This window comes from Rhipicephalus microplus, chromosome 2 (assembly GCF_043290135.1).
Source record: "Rhipicephalus microplus isolate Deutch F79 chromosome 2, USDA_Rmic, whole genome shotgun sequence".
NCBI lineage: Eukaryota > Metazoa > Arthropoda > Arachnida > Ixodida > Ixodidae > Rhipicephalus > Rhipicephalus microplus.
Window position 1 is genome coordinate 100,431,497 of NC_134701.1, and position 18,907 is coordinate 100,450,403.

The following is an 18,907-nucleotide window of genomic DNA, read 5'->3' on the forward strand; positions in this document are numbered from 1 at the left end:
AGTAGCGGTTTACGCCCTTCAGCAGTCCAGCGAGGACGCCGCCGTGGTCGGAGTGGGCCGAGGTCGGAGGAAGCCGCTGTATTCGGGAATGGGAGCGAAACCTTGGGCTCACTTCGCTCTCGGTAGCTGACGTCATCTGCGGCACTGTCTTCTGCTCGAATGCAAGAAGTAGGCCTTGCCAGGAACTCGCCAATCACCTCAGTGGTTGAATAATCAGAAAGACCCGATGAATGCTGTCGCCGGCTAGGTGAATGCGTTGACGCCCGGGTACCCGCACTTGGTGAGTTCGGATGCCGCACCTTAGCCGCGTTATGTTTGTTGCCTGTACGCACTGGCGCGTACCCACTCTGGTGGACTGGCCATGAGAGCTTGTAGTAGCCTATATGTGATACACCAATTGTGAGCCTATTATTATAAAAACAAAAAGAATATAAGATTAGCTTTCACAAATAAAAATAATAATAAAATAAAGATGAAAAATAAAAACGGCAGGCTATTAATGAATCAGGAAAATTAAATTCGGAGTAGACCAGGCAGTTTAGTATACCCCACCAGATCAAAATCAAATCAGTGTGTGACATTCATTCACATTTTTAATCGATATCACAATAACTCGGGAAGAATAACTTCACCCAGGCGTTATATTGACATGCGTTTATAATCCTGAATAGAATTGCATACCGCAACAAATACGTTTCCGTAGCAATGTGCGAAGCCAGAGGTGCCGAAACTAATACCTTTATCTGCAGCTAAGTTTAAACCTGCTGTAGAAAATAAAATATAGAGAAGTATTTTCCTAATTATTGATGAGTTACAACATGACATGAAGTAAAGCTCAATTGTTTCTGTTTCTTTGCACTTTAGATATCGCAAGACCAGCTCTGTGTCAGTAAAATAATATATTGTTGACACGACATTGAAATATGGTTACAATATTTTTAACTTTCTAGATTGACTCCACTGTTGTTTCCAGAGATATTTCGGGTGCTGATAGTCTGTTAATTTAGTAATATTTTCCATCATAGCATTAAAAATAGCTAATTTTTTCATATCTGATTGATACTATGTATTCTATTTCTGGGAGACCAAAATCAGAGGACCATTTAGCAAAACTTGGGAAAATGGTTCGGTCATTTCATCCAACTGTATGCCACAGTGACCTGGGACCCATACTGACATCAGTAGTTTCAGTGGAAGTAGAACTAATGTGCACTCTGTCAGAACAAATCTTGAATTTTTCGAAGCTGTGAGGGCAGTACACATCGAAATCAAATCTGCAGTTATGACAGCACTGACTTCGTTTGAAAGCAGTTTTCAAAGGGCCATATCAATTGCCAAGAGCTCAGCTTCTAACACGAGAGTAAAGTGTGGCGGTGTTAGTTGGAATGACCAACAAATTAAGGTAATCAGAGGTTATTTCTACTGCTACCTTTTCATTATTCACAGAATCGTCTGTAGCTATAGTGTTCTTTGTTTCTGCATAAACTATGAAGTCTTCTATGCTGTTATTCAAAAACATAAAAGATTTGAACTTAGATTAAGGGGTGATTTCTTCATATTCAATCGTTTTAATCTGAGTCAGAGCATTTGTTTCAATTACCTATATGATGTCCACCTTTATGCTTTCAAATTTTTCTTCCTACAAAAAATAGTCTAGGAAGTAAGAAAGCGGGGTCATTGAGCGAGGAAGAAGACATGAGAGTCATTATTTATAAGCATACTCAGATCGTCTTGCCGATAAGCTTCCTGATACGAGCTTCCTGATACATTAGATTATTAGCAACGTACTTGGAAGTTTAACACACAAACGTAGCGCTTCTCGCTCCAACAGACCTAAAGGTTTTGTTTCTTACGCAAGACAACCCGAAAATGATATGCACGAAAATTTCAGTATGGGCCTCATGTATCTTTTGTATATCAATAATAAAGTTTGTTTACAAAACCCGTATTTCCTGTTGCTAAACCTGCGCAATAGGCTGAAGATCTTTGTGCTTTTGTCGCGATATGTGAGGGATCCAGTTAGGTTTCTTATTACAAATAATGTTCAAATATTTGATGAACTCCACTTATGAAATCGATTCATGCTTATATAGTGCGAAAAACCTAAAAGAATCAGCTAGTGTAAACACCAGGAAAGCACTTTTACTTTTGTTTAGAGGGTGTTAAATTGACTGCAGCTAAATTTCGAGGAAAGTTTTGTAGGAAAAAAGAAATGGCACTATATGCAGCGAAAAACATGAAATCGTCTGCATAAATGTAGACGTTGAGATCTCGTTCAATAGGAATAGAGCTTATTGTAACATTGAATAATAGCGCAGATAGACAGCTCCTAATGAACTCCTCGTTGCTGTTTGAATTCAAATGAGCAGCATCCATTTTTCGCAAAAAATATTTTTTTATTTTATAAACTCTGCTACCCACTAAACAACATATCACGGGAAGTTTAACTCCTGTAAGACATTTGAAGAAATTGGGCGCTCGACGCTGTCATAAGTGTGGCAGTTTTGAATAGTTGGTAAGAGACGAGGACAGTTATAGCGCAAGAACAGAACAACCACGCAGAGACACGAAGGGCACGAAGGACGCGCTCGTGTCCGTCGTGTTTTTCTTGTTCCTGCGTCGTCGCTCTGTTCTCACGCTGTAACTATCGGCTGTCATAAGCTTTAGCAATGTCTAGTGTTACTATCCTCTGCACTATTTTTCAGGCAAGCTGCATTCGGCTCTCTAAATCGGCATCTGCACACCAAATTGAACAGTCACTACGAAAACCAATTTAGTTTGGCTTGAATAATAGCTTGTCAGCCATTCAAACACTCATTCTCCCACTTAAAATTCTCTCTATAAGTTTAATCTTGTGAGATGTTAGGGAGATGGGCCTTATGATGTGGATGTTAAAGCATGACCCTTGTTTTCTTAAAAGGAACTACTCTGGCTATTTTCCAGTCATGAGGCATCAAGGCATTGCTAAAGGAATAGTTTATAAGACTGAGGACGTCACCAGATAATAATTGCAAATAAAAGTTAAATAAATAAAAATTGCCACCCTTCTCGCAATATTTTTGAGAGGTACCTATTCTAATTGGTGCAATAGAGAGGTCAGGCTATTCGCCTCGTGCTCTTGTAGGCTTCTCTCCAATTCTGCTTACCACAGTGCATATAACACGTGCCTAAAATGGTCGCAAGTGCAGTTGTTCCCGTGTACCCATTTTGCTAATAAAAAACAAACTTGCAGCTTCCTCTGCCACAGCCCTTCAATAAATGAAGAGCAGACACGGCTCCCCCAATCAATTCATTGAACCCTTCATGAACATAATCACTAGACACTGCAGTACTGAGCGAATGAGAGTGATTAAGGGCTCGATTGATGACGTCGTGATGACCGAACCATTAGAATCCATTGACGTCAAGCTCTGCTACATGTTTGTTACCACGGAAATATCTCACTACATGTTTAGACTGTGCGTTAAAATCAGATAAATGTAACCTAGATATAGGGCACCGTAACATGATAATTTCCATGTGCCTAAAACCCTGCAGTTTCATACTCTGTCCATTCGCGTCATTCATTTTTCTGTTTTTGTTTCGCAGAATTACTGCCTCCATGTCTCACTTTTGTAACTCATCAACTTTCACATGTCTAGCTGCTTACCAAAGATTTAACCTGAATTAGTACTTGGAGCAGCACGATTCTGTGTAGTGTGCCCACGAAATTTTTAAATTATTACTTACCTAACAACAACATAAACACCAGCATGACACTAAGCTTTGAAAAAGGTATCCAAGTTTTGTTCAGGTGGCCTCTCACAAGAAAAAATACTTCTGATGTAGGTTGTTGTTACTACAGGTTTCAGAACCAAACTTATGTACCATCCTAAGAGCTGCATTTACTATAACAGTCTAGTTTGCTTTTGTATTTTCTCTTTCTTTGAAAGCCTCTCGTAATACCCTCAGACATTGTGCACTTTAGGCACGCTTTTGATACCGTTCAAGCAAGTTTTTTTCAAACAATTGACTTATCCTACTGCCAACTAAATTATTTTTCGTAGTACTTCAGGGGCAGCATGCTAGTGCTCGTGTTGATGCCGCAAATGTACAGCTGTCAGCAAGTTCAACTCGATCACCCCTCAGCGTGTCATGTTACAGTTTAATGGACGCCAACGCCAGGTGGCATTGGGTTCTGCTGCCGAGATGTTATCTATGTGTTTGCACATGCCGTCTGAGCATATTGAAGTATTCCGGCAGCAACAACAACGAGCGCTTCGAAGAAGACATCGGTCTAAACAGTCCAGGTCACGGAGCTGAGTGTTCGAGCGAGGGTTGAAGAATGGTTTACATAATTGCTTAAAAATATACTCATATTGCATACTTGTTCGATGGCTTTACCTTTTTGAGGCTGCGCCCAGGCGAAGGTGTTCTTGTGTTTGTGAAGTGTAGGTATGAGTCCTTCAAATTAATTTGTACGTAATATGCATCCACATACTGCTCCCCACAGTTTCCTGGTGATTTTACAACTATAGCAGTTTACTTCTTTAAAATTGAGTACAAAGCAGTGATATGCCATTACCAGCTGTTTAGGATTTCAAGTGAAAGTAAGACGTTTTAAACAGAAGTATTTAGTTCAGTTTTTCATGGAAACGAGAAAAATGCGTGTTCGCTCACAAAAAGAGTTGCACAAGAAATGCACCTATCGGTGTCTATTGTTTCGCTATCGAGATTCTTGGAGCAGAAACCAGAGATCCCAAAGGCCCTGAAAGCCGAGCATGTATCGCTGCGTTATTTCTGTCGTTCAAGGTAGCTGTGGCGTATCATGCTTTTTTATTATAAAATTTGTTCCGCTGGCGTTATATGATAGCATTTTGGCACTCAAATAAGGTGTCGGCTGCAGAGAATGTAAGTAATGACAAATGCATAGGAAATGAGACTTCTAAAAGTAACACCAGAACGCAATAAAATGCGAAAGGCACGCAATATGACTTTTAGTAACGTTTTGAAACTTAAATTATTATGCCCCAAAAGCGCTGTAGCAATCGAAAAGCAGACGAATCAGTTCTTTTGTAGATTCCAAAAGAAACAAAAAAATCAAAATCCTGTACTGGAGCAGAAGGCCATGATTGCGATAATAATGGCGAAAACGCCGGCAAGCAGATACCCTGTATAAAAAATGGCCGTGCTTTTATCATATTGCAGAGCAGTTTCTGAATGGTGAGACGGCAGCCAGACGTTGTTCGCCAGACAGCCACACTGTGCCTCACAGTCTTCCAGATCTTTAGATGTTCTACACAAAGACAGGTACTGCCCCTTATATTGAGAAAGTTTTGATATTCTGGTGAACTGGGAGACCACTTAGCCAATTATTTTCACTCGCAGCCCAAAGATAGTGCTGGCAACTCTCTTCGAGGGAGTAGAGGCTTGTCCCATATTTCACTCTCTTTTTAGGAGTGCTGGTACTCTGACTGAACGTGAGTGAACGACCTCCCTCGCCTGAATACAGTGACGCTTCTGAAATAGAGCTCGAACACCTTCTGCGGAAGTTGCGCTACACTCTCACAGACTTTTACAATCTGGTAGAGCTTGAGTGCATCAACTCCCTCCATTAGTAGAAGCACTCCAGCTGCGCTATGGGACAAACGTTTGAAAAAAAGAAACAAAATAACAAATTATATCGAGCATTTCGTAAAACCATTTGGCCGCATAAATTGATTCAACCTTACGTCACATATGCAGGACCAATATCAGCATACACATTATAATATTACGCAACTCAGCAAACAACAACCCTGAACATATACCTCTCACGCTACGGACAACCATTCACAAAGCAACCGGTAATTATACGCATGATGTCTAGCACCCTTCTAGTGCAGGTGGCGCTACATTTCTTGTTACGCGTTTCGAAGAGCAAGCATACAACTAGCACGCGTAACTATCTGGTGATCGTTAGGCACTCTGTAGCACGTCAACTTTTTATTATAAAACTACGTGACATACAACGCCTTATTCAATACTAAATTCCAATTATGAGCTGGTATTCTGTTATATCGGCTCAATGAGTCGAATTCGCTTGTGCTTAACCTGAGAGATGTACTCAGGCGCTTGCAAACACAGTTTGAACGATCTGTTAGAAGTGCTGGCCGAAAAATATAATATGAACGTTATGATCCGGCATCCGCTCCGACTTGCGATGCCGCAATTTGTACTAGTACACCAGAAAAACAACGCTGCTTGGCAAAACCACAACTCCAACGCGTCTCTCGCATTCCTTATAGTCTTGCTTACCTAGTCTACATTTTAATACGACAATGAGAGGCTTGCGGATTGCTCAAACGTCAACCTTCGCGAGCCACACGTGCTGAGATCGGTCCAAGTAAATGTGACCTATACAGCTCCCAGCGAATGTAGGCCTAGCTTACCGGCCTAGTCCGTCATACATGCCATCGGCGCTTCCTGGTTTTAATAATATGCTACGCCGAAGGCGGAGAATGACTGTCTAGTAGACCCTTGCCATCGGCTAACTTGAATGAGCCATTGTTTCTTGCGTTTGGTGTGCGCACAAGGAGCGATGAGCATCGATGCGACACCCTTTCAGCCTGCGGCACAGCACACACGGGCCACCGCCGACAGCCACCGGGCACACTCGCCGGCACTTCGCTGACTCATACGTGGAAACACAGGCTTATCGTTTGGTGCGCGTTCATAAAGTAACACGATAACACACTTTGATGCACATGCAATTTGGTTTTTAGCTATCAGCTAAATAGTTCCAGCTATCGTTTTACAGATGCAAATGAGTACACTCTAACACGGCCGCTGTACTATGGCATATCGTCGCTTTCACAACGAAAATACACCTAATTCAATCAACTACGCGCGTGCTTATCGAGCATTACAGTCGATATAAAACTTGCGTGCACGTCGACCAGCAGAAGAAGCAAGTAACGGCTATTGAACTCGGCACTAAATCATCTGCCCCAGTTTCTCGGCAATTTTTGTATATTTTCTTTCCGATGTTGTCAACTCTGAAAGAAACTTGACGTCTTGTCATTAGTGGCATGTAATGCGTGGATGCCAGTAGTCCCCATACCATAAAGACGCAAGGTTTAGTGAAAAACAAAAATCGCGAGTGTGTTAAAACTACGACCCAAGGAGCGGAGAGGCGTGTTTTCTTTCAACTAGTTTTGTTTACAAGGTAGTGAGCGTCGCACAACGTGGCATTGTGGTAAAGTAACCACCTCGTCATACTTGGGTGATGAATTCGAACCCCACTGCAGAAGCTCCTTCTACTGTTTTTTTACAATATCTGCTGAGATTTACCTTGTCTAGTTGCAATTTGTTTATGCGGTAAACTAAATTTTGACGATGCTTTAGATGTTGCCGCTGTTTCTTGCTTCAATGTTGTTGAAAGTGGCGCTTTGGGTACTACAAACATTCACGATCACACAAGCAAGATTTAGTTATCACTGAAAGGTATCCTATTACTTGACGAATTAAACTTACATCAGAGCGCCTATGCTCACAGGCGTTTCGTTACGAGACAGTTATACTGTTTTGCGACGTCGGTAGTAACATGCAAGCGCTACATTGTACTCCGTCAGCAAGAACGGAGTGCCAGACCCATTCACGCCTCTTCGGTACAATAGTTGCGTAGATTGGGAACTCCACTTGAGTAGCAGAGAGACGCAGTCTCTTTTACTCTGCATTCAACGAAAGAGTACCTTCCACGGCCAATTGTGCCCTACTCACCCACGGAGTTAAAGAACTCTGGAGAGAGCAACACAGTACCTCTGCTCTTGCAATACCCCCTCAGATTTTTTGAGTGTTGGTCACCAAGGCCAGAAGCGTCAAAGAAGCATTCAGTTAAGAAAATTTGTCAGATAGCGTGATGGCGTGCGTGACGGCGAGTAGAAGTGCACTTTTTAATATTATTATTGTAACCACAAGCCTTCTCAGGATGAACAGCGTCTCATTGTAAACGAAAGATTCGATTAAAAAAACATATGTACGCCAATATGTGCAGTGAACGCACAATCTTTCTTTCTGTAAAGAGAATACGGGTGTTTGTCGAATCATATATAATGTTTATAGACAGGCATTGTATTTACATCATACGCTCATTTTAAGGAAGTTCTGAATGCACAACAACGATCGGCAAGCTTCTTGGCTACGTTGTAATGTCAATGCTTTCGAAAGTGAAAACAGCGTGAGTAACAAAAGCCGCAGCGTTTCAAAGCTCTCACCTGACATTCTGCTACACGCCTATTTGCTGTAACACGTATCGACTGTTACTCAATTACAGCTGACTGTCCAAAAACAAAAGCTAAGGTTGTAGATCGGTGCTTGCATTAAAATCGAAGTCCCGCTTCCATTCGTCGATGGTGTTTGTGAGCACGTTCATGGCCAACATCTCAATAATGGTTTAGTTGTGTTGTTTTCCTTTACATCATTGATTTCATTTGAATGAACTATGTATGCAGTTCGTACACCAGAGTTGCCCCGATGATACCTTAATGCCTCATATATTACGAATGTTTTATCAGCTTACTTTTTTGGCAGCACACTAGAGTTTTGCAGGTCTTATGATTGATGAAAAAAATGTATAGATTGCCTCAGTGATATATATCACAGAGGTAATTTTAAGTAGGGGACGGCTGCGTTCCCCCAAAGTTATAACGAAGCGTATTTTTTTTGTTACTGCGAGAAAATGGCTATTTTTTATATGTCTTGAAAAAATTGTTTTTGCCAGTTTTCAAAGTACTCAAGCACACATTACTGAATGGCAAAATTTCAACAATGAAAGGCTTTTTACAGCAATGATCAGTTTTTGAGTAACAAAAATAATCTCGGATTGAAAATAAATGTCGAATACAAGAAATGTTTATTTTCCAGCTGGTAAACAGGGCAATACAAACCTAATAAATGCAGAAATATCCAAAACAAAGGAAATCCTATACATACATTTTGAAAATAAATGACCCAAGAACAGTATAAAAATAACAAAATTAGTACAAAATGTTTCTAATCATATAGAAAAAGAAAATGTGAACCGAAGTGCTGCTTCATAGCTCGTGCCATGCGGTGAAACATTGCTTGTTTTTTCGTGAGACACAAGTGAACTCGTACAATTTTTTCAGTAAATTAAAGTTTTTATTTCTTCAATAGAAACCTGCAGATGTTTCACTATATATGGACGCTTTTGATGGGAATAAACCTTTTATAATCCACAGGTGCGATGAGCTTAACTATTCTTTTTCTAGCGCCACCACTTTCAGTGAGCCACTTCGCTCCTAATAGGGCGGCGTCTCAATATATTCATCCCAGCAGTGTTCGTTGCATTTTTCACGGCCTAAGAAGAAAAAAAAATACAGCATATTTGCGGAGTGAATGACGATGACTGGAGCAAAGTGTCTGTCCGTGCTTTAGTCTATGCGTCCACCTGTCTGTGGCTCCATCTGTCCATCCATGCACACCACACCCCAGTGACGTGAGGATCTCGCACGTAACCAGAGTAGTTAAAAGGTTGTGCGCAAAGTTCAGCAGCAGCGTAATTGCGGCAGAGGAGGCGATGAGACTGCAAACAAAACAAAGCCCTGAACAGCTGCGGATACCTCTGGTTGACGCAAGACATAGTCGCCATAAAAATTGAAGCTGAGGTACAGTGATCCTCGTACTCTATACTCATCCTCATTCATTTAAGGTTTGGTTTCAAGACAGTTTTGAGCAGTGCATGTGTTTTTGCGGCGCAGGTGCGGACTAATGCGTGCCTGATGACTACACCATAGGATCAACTAGTGGCACTAGATGCGGCCCTTTGTTTGATATAACAATGCAAGCGAAACCAAAGAAGCTGGAAATTGGCTTCAGAAATCCTTCAGAAATCTTTTTTAATATATTTTTTCTCACTCCTAGCGGCAGCTTTCTCCTCAACAGCTAACAAAAAATAATGGCCAATATTTCTGTCCAATGCTGTCAGATTGTGAAGCTACCACCCTAATTTTGCATTTGACTAGCAAAAGTCATTTTAATTACATAACTTTGATTCTACTGTAGCATAAGCACAAGGGCCGCGCCCTTCTGTGGAGTTAGCCATCAATGCACATTTTGTCAACAACGCACACACATTCGTTTGCGCAAAGGTCTGCCAAAACCACTGTTTTATCAAAACGGGCAAACTAAATTTGATTCTGAATGTTAAGTGGCTGAACTTACAATAAGCTAGGGCTGGATCGACCAGAAGTTACTTCAACAATACCAAATTGACAATGCAAAGCTTCGGTCATCGTTGGACGATTTGAATGGGCGTGGTAAAGAAGAGTTAAACACAATAACAGCAAAGACAGGACTCTAATATTTTTTCACTAAACGTACTTGCCGATGTGTTCTGCTGATGCGGTTGGTATAACTTCGCTTACGTATTTTATTTCAAACAACGGGTGCATAAGTACCAATTGAGTACTGTTAGTTTGTAGCAAATAGAAGTCTTTGATTGAGTGTTTCCGGAACAAGTAAAAACAGACTCCACAGTACCTATTATATTATCCTTATATTGTGAGGAGCAATTAGTGTGATTGAAATAAAAGATACACCTATAAGGCTTCGCCGCATGAGCCAAATAGGCCTTCCGCGTAAATGAGGAAATATTTACAGATTCCGAACGAAAACAATGTAGGCTGAATTTTCTCATAGGAGCTAACGGATACGTCACATAGCAAGTCTATTGGCTTCAACAGCAAGTAGGGGGAAATAAACTGGGGTTCAAACAAATAAATTAAGATAAAGAAGCGTGGTATTTGTTGTAAAATATCACAAATAAGTAATATTGATCTTGCTCCTGAAAATATCTGTCTCTAGTATGTGAGTAGATAAAGTTTAAGATTCGCACTCTAAAGCACATTTATGGTAATACTCCAATGAAGCTACTAATTGTTCTATGATTAACATAATTGCCAAAACGGGTTGAGGTTACGGTTATAAACTTTGTACTGTTGTAGCGATGTCCTAGTAATTCTTGATTATATTTGCAAGTATTCTCGACCTGTCCGCAGAAGTGCCTGTAGGATCATGCCGGGACGTTCAGGCTGCTGCACCCTTCGGGCGAGACGCAACAAAGTTTGTAAATACTTGGAAAACAACAATATATGTCTAATTTGTTCAAAAAGTGTTAAACAACGTTCAAATATATACAGCAGCAGTCGTATTTACAAGAAATTGCTAGATGGTGCTCCTAAGCTCATAAGAAAATCTGCGTAGGAACATAAGATTGGTTCGAAGTGGAGCTTTGCAGTGTATTTAGGCCTGTTTTGTCGCTTCTGATTGTCAGTCATCTCATGCTGCTTGTGAACACAAATATATGTACTACGTTTCAATTACCAATATTCGCTAAAATGTTGCACGCGTAACATTGGCTAATGGGTCTTTAATAAATTGTAATCATCAGGTGTTCGTCAAAATGCAAGTACATCTCAGTAAATCACCAGCAGTATTTTCCCATCATCGAAATCAGGTCTATACGGCCGGTTTTCCACCCCGCGGCACCATTGTTAGCACCTGAGTATCCAAGTAAAATAGAACCACGAAACGGTGACGTTGCTATGACCGTAACTTTTGAATGTATTTAACCATCACCAAAAATACATGACACAACTTTCCCAGTATATCGGACCCGCACCTCGGACTAAAGGAAGTGCAAGTGCAAAGTTCACGAAATTGAAATGAAAACGAATGAATTCGAAATAGAAGGCAATAAGTTCTGGTAGCTCACAGCCGAATATTTAAACTTGCAAGAGTGTTTAACACTAGTAGGGAACCAAGCAATGTATTTTTGAATGTTTACTAAATTATAAAAAAATGCATTCTTGAGTATGAACAACGTGTATCTTGGGCACCGTAAAACTGAGCAAAAGCAGTTAAAGTACCTGTTTTAATACAATTTCTAATTGAACAGCTCTCAACCCCGCACTAAAACATGATCATTACAACAGTCCCGACCATCTATAAAACATATCTTCCCTCATTTATTAGACAACACCATTGCTGCTTTGTCTTTATTAGTATTATGCCTTGTGTTTTTTTTTTCATTCAGTGTAAAGTCTAATATTGGTTTTTGTGTTGGCAATTTGGCAGTCCTGTGGGTAATATTGTATATATATATAAATATATATATATATATATATATATATATATATATATATATATATATATATATATATATATATAATCTGCTTTGTATGTTGAGTAAGGTAACTTTGGTTACCTTACTCAACAGACATGCGTCTTAGCACCGCAGTGATGACTAAATACATGGTTCCTTCAACGTCGCCACAGGCAATTCCAACATGAAGTTCAACCTTTTTTTTTCTGCTCAATCATTTGTAATATCCTCTCTTATTCCAGTCTACTGTATGCAGCCTAAGCATCGACTATACCCCTAACATGCACGAATATATCATGATAATAGACAGGTGCAGAAGCATCCTGATGATTGACATATATGTCGTATTGCATTATCATAAATTGTTTTCTCCAGAAATGCTGCGCTTGCCTGTGTAGCGTTGTTTCATTTCATTTAAGCTGTGATAATGGCGTACCGGTAGCGGATACTGAATGACGCGGTGGTAGACTTAGTACGGCTAAATTGATAAAGCAGTGGTGCAGCCGGTGCTTTCCCATTCATCTGTCATCCACGTCCGCGTGCTTATAGAGCAGAAATGTTCCACAATAACGTTGGCTCCATGTGTCTCTTGGCAAACGTTTGCCACCAATTGTCACGCCAAAGCGTCGCCTCTGCAATCCTTACGCTGTTGAAGCGTTTACGAGCAATGAAGTTTTTCACCTGGCTAAAATTTGCTGCAAATGAACAAATGACCCTTCCATTATTTCTAGTGTACTATTTGTAAACTTTTTGGTGTTCAATTTGTAAACTTCTATAGCGTAGGTTTGTTTGTGCACATAAACAGACTCTGTACATTGGAGAAGTGGCTTTACAAAGAGCCTCCCAGTAGGGCAGTTTTCTCAGGAGCCAGTTCTGTAAACCGACTCCAAACATTTGAATCGCCTTAATGCAGAAATGTACTCATAAACATTTACACTAGTAATTCCATATCTTTGATCACATGTGACCTCTACACCATTGAACATCAAATATCACCTAATGCAAGTATTATGATAGTATTGATTTAACATATCTTGTGAACAATTAACAGTAGCGTGGTTTATCAGCTTTCGCTCTTTATGGTGTCTTGCTACATCAGTGCAAAGTTCTGTATAGGATTATTTTGTTTTTCTCTGTACAAACGTTTTTATAATACTTATCGCCTGAGTGAAGCTTCAGCTGCTCATGTAACTAGTTCTAGAAGCAAATGGTTAAATTTTTCGCTTTAAGGTGAAAATGTTCAATATTGCTACGAGTAACTTGTTTAAAGATCTATTTACAGCGCACAGAACTCGACGAGCAAGATGGCGCCAGACCAGCATCAAACGAAAACTCACTTCGTCCTCCTCTTTCATGCAGCCGTGTTTAGCGGCTGTTATGTATCATAACCCCAGGCGGTAGAAGCACCGTCCCGGTGCTAAATTTACCCAGATGATGTCGAAGGGGGGTAATGGGGCTTTAGCCGAGTCACGTGAACGGTGTCGCTCAAAGCTGACGATGACTTTGTTGGATCGGTTGGAATAATATCGTACGGGACGTCTGTCACTTGGCAAACGATACGGAATGTTCCAGTGTAAGGCGACAACAGTTTTTCAGACAGTCCCACAAGTCGAGTAGGTGACCAGAGGAGCACGAGAGAACCCGGAGAAAAGTGCATGTCCCGAAGGTGAGAATTGTAGACCTGTTGTTGGCGCACCTGTGAAGCCTGTAGACGGTTACCGGCGACTTTGTACGCGTGGTCGGCGCGGGCAATGGCTTCCCCAGCATATTCAGTGGCCACAGGTAGTAAAGTGTCTAAGGGTAGAGTTGGGTCCCGGCCATATAGTAGATAGAAGGTCGAATAGTCTGCAGTGTTGTGGCGAGATGTATTGTAGGCGAACGTCACATACGGCAAATGAATGTCCCGATCTTGGTGGTCTGGCGCAACGTATTTGGCAAGCATATCGACTAGGGTCCTGTTAAGGCGCTCCGTGAGGCCAGTTGACAGGGGATGGTACGAAGTAGTAAATTTGTGCTTGGTATGGCAAGACCTCGGGATTTCATGAACGACAGCTGATAAGAACGTGCGGCCACGGTCGGTGAGAAGTTGACGGAGAGGACCATGCACTATTATTATGTCGTACACCAGAAAGTCCGCATCGTCGGTTGCGCAGCTGGTCGGGAGTGCTCGTATGATTGCGTACCGCGTCGCGTAGTCCGTGGCAACAGTAATCTATTAATTTCCGGCTGTGGAGAGTGGAAAAGGGCCCAACAGGTCGAGACCAAATCGAAAGAAAGGCTCGTTGAGAACGTCGATCGGCTGAAGGTAGCCGGCTAAGAGGGCAGATGGTGTTTTGCGACGCTGACAGAGCTCACAAGCGGCAACATAGCGTCGAACAGAGCAGGCAAGTCCAGGCCAAAAAAACGGACGTCGTACACAATCGTATGTGCGAGAAGCGCCCAAACGGGCCGTCATGGGAGTGTCATGAAGTTGATGCAGGACAGTGGAACGCAGGTGCGCTGGGATGACAGGAAGTAGGTCTGATCCGGAGGAATCAAGGTTACGGCGATATAGGATGCCGTCTTTCCCCAAAAACAATTGAAGGGACGGGTCGCGAGGCGTTGACTCCAGTTTGTCAATGATGGCTCGTAAAGAAGCACCCCGACGTTGCTCTTCGCCAATGTTCAACAGCTGCAACGCGGAAAAAACGTCCATGATAGCGTGAGTATCGGTTTCTTCGTCAACAGGGTAGCGGGATAAACAATCCGCATCCTGATGTAAGCACCCTGTTTTATACATTACAGAGAACGTGTACTCTTCAAGGCGTAGAGCCCAACGAGCGAGATGTCCTGTGGAATCCTTCAGGGAGGATAGCCAGCAGAGCGCGTGATGATCCGTGACAACACGCAATGAGCGCCCGTGCAGGTATGGACAAAACTTGGCAACTGCCCATACAAGGGCGAGGCACTTGCGCTCCGTGATGGAATAGTTGCGCTGGGCTGGTGATAGCAGTCGACTTGCGTAGGCTATAACACGGTCTTGTCCCCATTGTTGCTGCAATAGCCCAGCTCCTATGCCGTGTCCACTGGCATCCGTGTGAACCTCGGTTGGGGCTAATGGATCAAAGTGAGCCAAGATTGGTGTTTTTGTAAGCAGTGTCGTAAGTTGCGAAAACGATGACTCTTGGTCATGGCCCCAAATAAACGAGGCATCTTTTTCAAGAGGTCTGTGAGGGGGCGTACAATGGTCGCAAAGTCCTGAACGAAGCGTCTGAAATATGAGCACAACCCCGCAAAACTGCGCACATCCATTGTGGTCCTCGGAACGGGAAAGTTCTTGACTGCGCGAATTTTTTCTGGGTCTGGACGCACGCCTTGGGCGCCGAAAAGGGACCTAGCACGGAAATTTGACGACGAGCGAAGGGGCACTTGGAGGCGTTAAGCTGGAAACTGGCTCGACAAAAAACGTCCAAAATAGCTGACAAACGATAAAGATGCGAGTCAAATGTGGGCGAAAAGACAATCACATCGTCAAGGTAACACAAGCAGGTGGACCATTTCAACCATTGGAGGAATGAGTCCATCATTCTTAAAAATGTGGCTGGTGCATTGCAGAGACCAAAGGGCAACACGTTAAACTGATAAAGACCATCAGGTGTGATGAATGCGGTCTTCTTGCGGTCCATCTCGTCGACGGTTATCTGCCAGTTCCCTGACCGAAGGTTACTAGTTGAAAAATAAGTGTCAAGTACAGGCAGTCGAGGGCGTCGTCGATGTGAGGTAAAGGATAAACGCCTTTTTGGTAATTTTGATAAGGTGACGAAAATCGACACAAAAGCGCCATGTTCCATCTTTCTTTTTAACATGGACGACTGGAGAAGCCCAGGGGCTGCATAAAGGCTCGATAATTTTTTTCGCAAGCATTTTGCCGACTTCATGAAATATTGCACGCTCCGACGCAGACACACGGTAGGGGCGTCGATGAATAGGAGTTGCATGGCCAGTGTTTATGCGATGGGTGACAATGGTAGTTTGGCCTAAAGAGTTGCTGGCAAAGTAGAAATTGCTACTATAGCCCTCAAGAACGTAGCAAAGCGCAGCAGCTTGCTCAGACGTGAGGTTCGATGACACCAATCGCTCGATGTCGGCGCCCCAAGAACGTGATGGAGCGGAACCACTGACTGAGCTGCAGCAATCGTCAACTCTGAAGGGCTCGGCATGGTCATCTTGGAGAGCGGTTAATTTGGCCAGGGAGATACCCTGTGGCAGAACTTGGGTGGGGAGTGAAAAGTTGACCAGTGGAAGAAAGGTGCGGTTTCTCGTAATCGTAAGAATCATATTGATACGCAACAGCCGGCACAGCCTGTCTGGAAGAAAGAGAAAGACGACGTTGGTGGCTGGTTGTTGATGAACTGTCGCCATCTTGTTCGCTGATCACAGTGCATCGTATTTAATTTATTAAATAAGTTACCCGTAACATTATTGGTGGAGGTGGACGACTCCCGTACCTCGATGGAGACGCGCAGCGGTCGCAACACCGGGGACCCTTCGGCTACTTCAACAGCCAGTGCCTCATCCCCACCGGTATCTCGATCCGAGTCGACAACCTACGTCACCCTGCCACCTCTGTGGGATCCTGGAACTTTCTCCACTGACAGCACCATCTGCGTTGACTCCTGGCTGCACCGGTACGAGCGAGTCAGTGCTACCCACCGCTGGAATTCCACGCTCATGCTCGCCAATGTTGTGTTCTACCTCGACGGCACGCCGCGGACATGGTTCGAAACCAACGAAGCCGAAATCACAAGCTAGGATCTTTTCAAATCGAAGATCCGTGATCTTTTCGACGATTCATTTGGTCGTCAGCTCGCTGCCAAGAAGACTCTCGCCACTCGCGCCCAGACGTCTACTGAATCGTACGTCTCATATATTCTTGACGTCTTGGCGCTTTGTAGCAAGGTCGACCAGCGCATGTCAGAAGAAGAAAAAGTTAACCATGTCCTCAAAGGGATTGCTGACGATGCCTTCAACCTGCTGGTTTTTAATAATGTTACGACCATCGACACGATCCTGACAGAATGCCGCCGTCTACAAGAGGCTAAAGCCCGCCGCGTCACCCACGACATCACGCGCCTGCCGAACACAGCTGCTACTTCCTCTTGTGATGACTCCGTCCGCCCAGTTCCCCGATGTGACAACTTCACCCGCATCATTCGTCGTGAGGTCGAGGCAGCCCAACCAGTAGCTACTCCATTTCCAACGCCTGATCCTTCACCAACCACTATCTCACTGATACAAGCCATCGTTCGTCAAGAATTATCGAACGTCGGCCTACACCCCATTCAACCAGTCTGCTCTGCCGAACCTTTTTATCGTCGTCCGTCCGCTCCTCGATATGGTTCCAACTACTCTCGACAGCGCAATTTGTCCGAATGGCGTACACTGGACGACAAGCCCATATGCTTCAACTGCCGACGTGTCGGTCATATTCCTCCCCACTGCCGCAATCACTGGGCTCCGCCGGCACGATTTGGGCCTCCTACCCAAGCCACTTCTGACCACCAGTCATCCTCAACAATTGATTTTGGTTCCCCTATGCCGACCACATTCTCTGATGTTGCCGCACCTCTGACGAGACCTCGCTACGCCCGCTTGCCATCCCCTGCTCGCCGTCAATCTCGTTCGCCCCCACAACGCTGTCCTGCCTCTCCGACCTATTCGCAGCACCCCCGACCGAAAAACTAGGCAGTTCAGCTTCTGGAGGTGAAGCTGCATTGACGACGACCTCTGCAAGAAATCCTCGTGTAACATTACCGACCACCCGGAATCTGTTGAACGTTACTTTAGACAATGTACCTGTGCGCGCGTTGATCGATACCGGCGCGCATGTGTCCATAATGAGTGCTGCTCTTCGTCGCTGCCTAAAGAAAGTTGTCACACCCGCCTTGAACCGAGCCGTTCGAGTCGCCGACGGGGGAACTGCTGCGATTATCGGCATGTGCTCTGGCCGTGTGACTATCGCCGATAAAAGCACTGCTGTTCTTTTCACCGTTATAGAAAATTGTCATCATGAAGTGACTCTAGGCATGGATTTTCTCACCGCTCGCTCGGCCCTTATAGATTGTTCAGCCGGCTGTCTTGACCTTGAAATGCCTCTACTTTCTGATCTCACCAACCCACCCCAAAGTCGCCTTTGCTGCTTTGATTTCGCACGCCTTCCGCCTAACTGTGTCACACATATCGACCTCTTCTCTACACCACCTGTACCTGACGGCGATTACATGGTGACACCAATTCATGCCGTGATGCTTACGCATGGCGTCGCTGTTCCGCACACCAATTTGACAATCGTTTAAAACCGCACATGCCTTCCTATTGTCAATTTCGCCCTCACTGCCCAAATTCTTTCACAAGGTATAGCCCTGGCCGAAATTACTGCTCTGCAAGACCATGCGGTTGAACCCTTCAGAGTGGATGATTGCTGCACCTCAGACAATGAACCAACTCTATCACGTTCATCGGGCGCCGACGTTGACCACATGGTACCATCAGACCTCGCTCCTGATCAAGCGGAAGCCCTTCGTCACGTTCTGGAGTCCTATAGTGACATTTTCGACTTCGCCAGCACGGCTTTAGGCCGAACGAGTGTTGTTACTCATCGCATCAATACTGGTGACGCGAGTCCCATTCACCGACGTCCATACCGTGTTTCCGTGTCCGAGCGCACAGTCATACAACGGGAAGTCGAAAAGATACTTGCAAAAGACATAATCGAACCCTCTT